Source organism: Rhinolophus sinicus, chromosome 16 (genome assembly GCF_057876585.1).
Source record: "Rhinolophus sinicus isolate RSI-liver-muscle chromosome 16, RSI-T2T, whole genome shotgun sequence".
Lineage (NCBI taxonomy): Eukaryota > Metazoa > Chordata > Mammalia > Chiroptera > Rhinolophidae > Rhinolophus > Rhinolophus sinicus.
Genome location: NC_142516.1, coordinates 117,731,825 through 117,738,706, shown reverse-complemented (window position 1 = coordinate 117,738,706; position 6,882 = coordinate 117,731,825). Strand labels below are relative to the sequence as shown.

Sequence of the window (6,882 nt, the reverse complement as noted above, 5' to 3'; positions counted from 1 at the left end):
AGGCATATATGTTAAAAATGTTTCACATTAATGAGAAAAATATTTACTCTTATGTGAACCAGAGTTTCAGAGGGTTTTTTTTCATTATTCTAACATCCAAAATCTGAGTTTAATGCAGTATGTGGCATCTGAAACCATGTATTTTTTATTTATCGTGGTCAACGGGCACCCACCAGTCCCATCCATCCGATCTTCTGTCTCATGTTCCCCACTCACATACATATACAAATCCCCTACATGTAAACACGCAGAGTCTTCTGATGTAATTTCTCAGCAACTGAGATTTCCTCTCTCTACTCTCTGATGTTATTTCTAGGTGTCCCAAGTCTGAGATTCCACATGCTTTATGGAGGGCTGTAAGTTCCCATTCCATGTCTACCTCTCTGTCATACAACCCAGGCATTCTTGGAGCAGCAGTTCAGTCTCCTGGGCTAAAAGAGTGAAAATCCTGGCCAGGGAGTTAAGGGATAGAAAGAGGAGAAGGACACCAGGAGAATGTTCTCCTGGCATCTGGAAATCTTGAGGGAAAGAAATAGGGGCAGATAAATTAGAGTGAAGATGCAAGGAGAGGACAGTCTATAGGAGTCACTTAAAAATACTGCCAAAGGTGGCAGACATGTCCGGAGCCCTTAGCACTAAGCCCCCAGAGGTCATCCTCCGTAGGCAAGTGGGGAGGCAGGGGAGGGACATTTATCATATGTTCTTACCCAATCCCCTCAGCACTCTTTGAAAGACTGTTGCAAAGACTCTGACCCAATAACCTGCAGGTCTTACTTACAAATTTAAAATAAAGTCAATCTTATTGTTGTTAGAAATATAAGGTTTAAAGCCTAGAAAATAACACTTTGACATAAACACATTTCTACAAAAAGTAAATAACTGTAATTAGAGCCTATCTCATTTTAACTGAGAGAAATTTCTGTAGCTAAACATAAAATAGGAGCTGAAATTGGATCAGGGAGGCCAGTGGAGCTAAGGAAATAAAGGGCAGTCCAAAGGCATCTGACACAGACTTCACTCAACTCCTTCACAGTTTTCTCGAGGACCTGCCTATCTCCTTATTGATGGAATTGAAGATATGCAGATGCACTTTCGGTACTTAATATTCTACATGACTGGGAATGAAGTATGTTGGCCTGAATTCTGCCTGACTTTGCCTAGGCGTGGCTGATTCCTCTACCCAGCTAGGTCAGTATTGCCTACTAATTCATGAAATCTCTTGCAACAACACTCACCTTTCTTTACATAAAACAAGCCACTATTATATTATTCATTTGTAAATTCTATCTCATCTCTGTCCTCCCTTTGGATTTGCTGTCTCAACTTATCTCTGTCCCTCCAGCCATATACTTCAATATTTCCTCAGTCCGAAAACAGAAGTTCTGTCTTGGTCTTCTCTCTCTACCCACTCTTGTAGGATATTCTCATCTATTCCCACGGCTTCAGTTACGATCTGTATATCTATACATACAAGAATACAAGCTGAGTCTTCTTCTTAAAGCTCTCCCTTGAGGTCTAGATGCTAATATCAAACTGTGCACTAAAAAGAGCTTTTGCATATCCAGCAGACACCTCCAGCACCAGTGTCTAAAAGGTAACTGATTGTTGTCTACCCTCTCCCCAAGGCTGTGTTCCCCATCTCAGCACTGACACCATCACTAGTTTCCTGGGTCACGAACCTGGCAGCACTGGGATTTTCATTCTCATTCTCACAAGTCCCTTCTCCCTTCCACAGACCACATCAAAACAATCACTTAGTCCCGTCACTCTAAAGAATTCTACAACTCTCCAGTCTCCTGCTTCTAGAGTAGTCTGGGATAACATCATGTCTTTCCTCTCTTGAAGGAAAATGCTGTTTCCATATTCCCTTCTCTTCTCTTTAGCCTTCATTGAAAAAATCCTGAGTATTTTAAAAACTCCCATTCATGAAGTCAATTCTCCATTAAAGCATGCCAGTACTTGCCAGTGCTCATGGATTCAAACCTATGTCTTAATGTTACATGACAGTCTTTGTTTATCTTTCTAACCTAACAGAGAGTTAGGCTCCTCTATTTCCACCAGTATTAGTTTCAATTTATTTTTCTTTACACTCTTTAAGCTACCAAGGTCCAACTCATCTCATGCCTACCTTCATTCCAGGTTATTCTTTCAGCTTGAATTTGACTTAACTCACCCCTTTGGCTAGGCCACTTCTTCTTAGTATTAATGATAATATTACTTTTGTTTTTCACTTTTTATTTAAATTTATTGGGGTAACATTGATTAATAACATTACATAAGTTTCAGGTGTGCAATTTTATAATGCATCATCCGTATATTCCATTGGGTGCTCACCAACCAGATTCTAGTCTCCTCTGTCACCATATATTTAACCTCCTTTACCCTTTTCATCCTTCCTCTCTTCCCTTTCCCCTCTGGTAACCACACACACACACACAAAAGATGAAATATTGCCATTTGTGACAACATGAATGGATCCTGAGAGTATTATGTTAAGTATAGTATTACTTCTTAAGACTGGCCTTCCCCAGTCCCAGTTTCAAGCTAGTTAGAGCCCTGTGGCAGATATGGCTAGTTTTCTATGCTGAACTCACTCTACCCACCTTTTATAATAACAGACCTAGTTTGTGTTCAGTGCAGCAGTGTGACCAGCTGAAATACTCACATCTGGTCAGGCGTGGTCATGTGACCCAGTTCAGGCCAATAAGAACTCACCAGAAGTCTGTGGGGCTTACAAAGATTTTTTAAACAGACTCAAAAGACGTTTTTTTTTTTTTCCTTTTGCACTTTGCCTTTATCTTTCCCTCTCCTTTCTCCTTGGATTCATGAGTGCTGTCTGGATATAGGGTAAAAAACAACATTTTAAGACTATGAGGAAAAACCTCATGTTGTGATAGTGAAACAGGAAGGTAAAAGGAACTTGAATTTTTGATGAATGATCTCGGGACTCTGACATATTATGATGGAAAATCTCTTAGTTTTTTTCAGCTTCTAGTTTTGTTCATTACTACAAGCCTCATACAGTACTAGACACAAGGTAGGAACAACGGCTATGGGATGAGTAAGTGAGTGAAAGGGAGAGGAAGATGTGGCGGACCCTAGGGGAAGTGACCATGAGCTTGCTCCAAGGCTAAATCTCGTCATTCCTTTTAAAGGTTTAAAGGTATAAAGGTTCTGTAGATATTTAGGTATAAATATCTAGATAAAAGAATCTGATATTCCTTCATTGATCATTCACCTGATTTGAAACCCTAAAATCTTGGTTAAAATGTGGATATTCTATGGGTAACAAATTGAGTCATTAACATTAATGCTCAAATTACTTTATCCGGTAATCTATTTAGAATATGCTCACCTGTACCTTGGGAGAATAGGACCAGGACCTCCAGATAAGTGTTCATGCGGAAAGGGAAGGCAATGGGTGATAATGAGAAGGGGTTGTCAAAATATAGCCTGCAATTTAGGAAGTGATCCTGTACCAATCTCTGTGTTGGCCATAAACAGATATGGTTCCTTATTTCACACAGGACAGCTTTCTAAGGATCTTTGGGTATAATTTTTTATCTCCTTTACATTTGAAACATTTATTATACTGGCACAGCCACCTAAGGAGTGATATCATTTTTACTAACTGAAATACAGCTTTATAACTACATTAAAAACTGCTACAGGACAGTGATTCAGAGTACTGGCTGGGAAGTTTTGATAGAAATGAAAATACTCTTTTTGTTGCAATTGCCAACCTAGAGTTCCATCCATGGAAATAGCTGTGACTGGCTCTCACATAGCAGCTTCATGTTTTACTATATGTAATGTGTATAATACTAAGTATGGGAGAGGTAAAAATAGCATCTTCTGAGGGACATTACTTAGCATGTGACTTTGATTAAAAGAAGAAAAGACCAAAATTAATTAATTATCACAAAGTTAATTCTTAGCATCTTAGAAAAGAAATTGAATAAATTATTGAACTTCCTTTCAAACATGTCACTGAAAAGATGAATAACAAGGAGACAGAACGCAGAGAGAAAAGAAACAGGTATAGAGTTTGCTAGTCCTTGGATGCTAAGCCAATTGTTTTTTAATTCAAAATATGTAAAGAGTAAAGAATATTTTGATCCAAGGGCTAAAATGTACAACATAATGAAAAATAAATCAGAAAGTCGACACTTGACACATTATCACTATAGGTGTCATTTGTGAGCCAAAGTAAATAAAATATAGGTTAATTGGGATTACAGTTTTTCGAAAGTACTTCTTTTTGGCTTTAATAAATGAAGAAACTCTGTATTCAGATAATTAAATTAAAATGACATGCTGTTTCTTTTTTATTTCCTTTTTTTAATGAAAGGAATTTCATTAATGTTCTTCATTTCCTGAATAGCTACAGCAGTTATCTTCCCATGTTAAACACTGTGGTTCATGACTCAAAAAAGACATGTAGAAACGCAGACCTCTCTTAACAATGAAAGTACTGTTAGTACAGGCTTAGACAAGACAAACTAGGTATGGCATTTTTCTGTTTTATAGAGGAAAATAAACGATTTGGATTGATTGAAAAATGAGATTGAAAAAATGTATTGAAAGACAAATGGAAGACCAAATAAGAATGTGATAAACACTTGTACCTTATTTAGGATGACAAACATATATCCTCCATATGAGAAAATGCAACTCACAATCCAGCCCTAGCATGCTGCAATAGGTGTTAAAGATTGCTGAGAAGCAAACTCTAGAAGTCTTTCCTGTGCTTTGCTCCTGAAAGCACTTGAAGGGAGTGAGGAAAAAGCCCTGAAACCTGGCTAGCAGATGTGTGACCACATTCTCATCACAAGAAAGACAAGAGAAGAAAGAGTCTTTTTAAAATTTGTTTGCAAAATGATATTTCTATCTTACCACCCTACATATGCATGGTTTATATTGACTTCAAAGGGACATCTCTACAGCTAAAGATAATACTGATTGAGTCATTCACGATTTAGCAATTGACAAATTGCCTTCATATGCATTGCCATGTCCTGGGCTCAGGGTAAGATTTATCTGGAGGGGCACAATATTTTGAAAGGCCTAATTCAGGAAACATAACAGCCTAAGAATTTTTTTATTTTTTTTTAAACAGAAACTCTAATGAAAGATTGATGATGCATATATTACAAGTTTCTCATTCTAGCAAGAGAATACAGGCCCTCCTGTTGTCACTCTGAGTCAGTCACCTCAGATGGGCATTGGACACACATCCCAGCACTGAGGGGAATAAAAAAGCATTTACCAGATGAATGCTCTCTGCCTTCAAGGAGCATGCGGCCTTCTCCACTTCCTCAAACTTTCCCCAGGTCTATACTTGGCACAAAGGGAGGGATCCGGGATCCCCTTCCTGGGTGCTAGGCTCATCTCCACTTGCCACGCCAGACATAAACTTTCTCTTCTGCAGTAAGCATAGTCGCAAAGTTAACAAAAAGAAGGTGATAGAGCAGTCCTGGGGCAGAAGTGTGGCTGAAGGAATTTCTGCTTCCTTTCCTTCATCATCTTCTCCAAGGAGAGCCACAAACATGCAAAATGATTAGGTCATGTGGTTTTAGACTGGGCATAAATCTTAAACAATGGTGCGAGTACAGCAGAAGCGTCATAATTATTAGACTAGTCTATGAGGCATTTTTAGCTTCCTTGAGCCACAGTTGGTCATTTCCTGGTAATTACTGACTCAGGACTTCATATCTTCTTTTATTGCAACACTTAATGAGTTAAAGTAAAATGATTTATTTACAGGTCCACGTCTTTGTTCTCCTATGGCCTGTTAAACTATGAGCCCTTCACAGCACAGTCAATGTCTTACATAGATGGTGTCTTTTTCCTCCCAGCCCATCCTCCTTATCCCCAAACCTGCAAATGCCTAGCACTCTGGCCCTTACGAGGCAGTAGAAAAACATTCATTTGGTGAACAAATAAATGAATGACCTGCAGATCTGAGCCAATACATTAAATGGAGAAGATTTTCCCACTAGGACACCAAAATCACCGTGTCATGCTCACTTAGGCAGCACATATACTAAAATTGGAATGATACAGAGCAGATTAATACGGCCCTTGTGCAAGGATGACATGTAAATTCATGAAGTGCTCCATATTTTGTGCGGTACCCCAGCCTCCTCACACCCTTTTAAAAAAAAAATCACCCTGTCATGTTTTTGACCCCAAGTATTGGACTATTATTAACTTCAAAGTCAAAACATAAAGGAACTTGTATTAAAAATATACGGAACGTATAAAACTGAAAGAAGCAAAGGAACAAGACAAACAAAGAAACAAAAACTCATAGACACAGACAATAGCTTAGTGGTTACCAGTGGGTAAAGGGGGGAGAGAGGATGGTAGAAGAGGGTAAAGGGGGTCAAATATATGGTGATGGAAAAGAGAGCTGACTCTGGGTGGTGAATACACAATGTAACATAGAGATGATGTATTACAGAATTGTACACTTGAAACCTATGTAATTATACTAAACATTATCACCCCAGTAAATTTAATTTAAAATTATATGGAACATTTCAAGGGTATGTGTGTACCTATGTACTCATTTACTCCCAATATAATGTTATTTTGAGTGTAAATATGCCAATAGCATTCTTCTGAACAAAATGAAATACCATATTTCTGTTTGTGAAGTAGTTTCCACTGAATATTTGAACAGATCAATGTACTGCAAAATGTGTATGTAATGGGAGGTCCAAACCAAGCGTGAGCACTAGGTCTGAGATCCAGAATGCAGTAAGTGCAGCTAGGGAGCAAACAAACAAACAAAGCCAGCAAAAAGGAAGATACTCAAACAACTCTAAAAAGTGAAAGAAGATGAACCCAGGGGTGTTTTAAGGCCAAATCATGCTC

General features: G+C 38.4%; 1 non-coding gene across 1 annotated transcript; it reads left to right on the top strand.

Moving 5' to 3' along the window:
• The first annotated feature begins 6,022 nt into the window (after positions 1-6,022).
• Positions 6,023-6,129, top strand: LOC141571383 (U6 spliceosomal RNA). Its single transcript, XR_012496133.1, has one exon. It is a non-coding gene; the product is annotated as a U6 spliceosomal RNA (small nuclear RNA).
• The last annotated feature ends 753 nt before the right edge of the window (positions 6,130-6,882 follow it).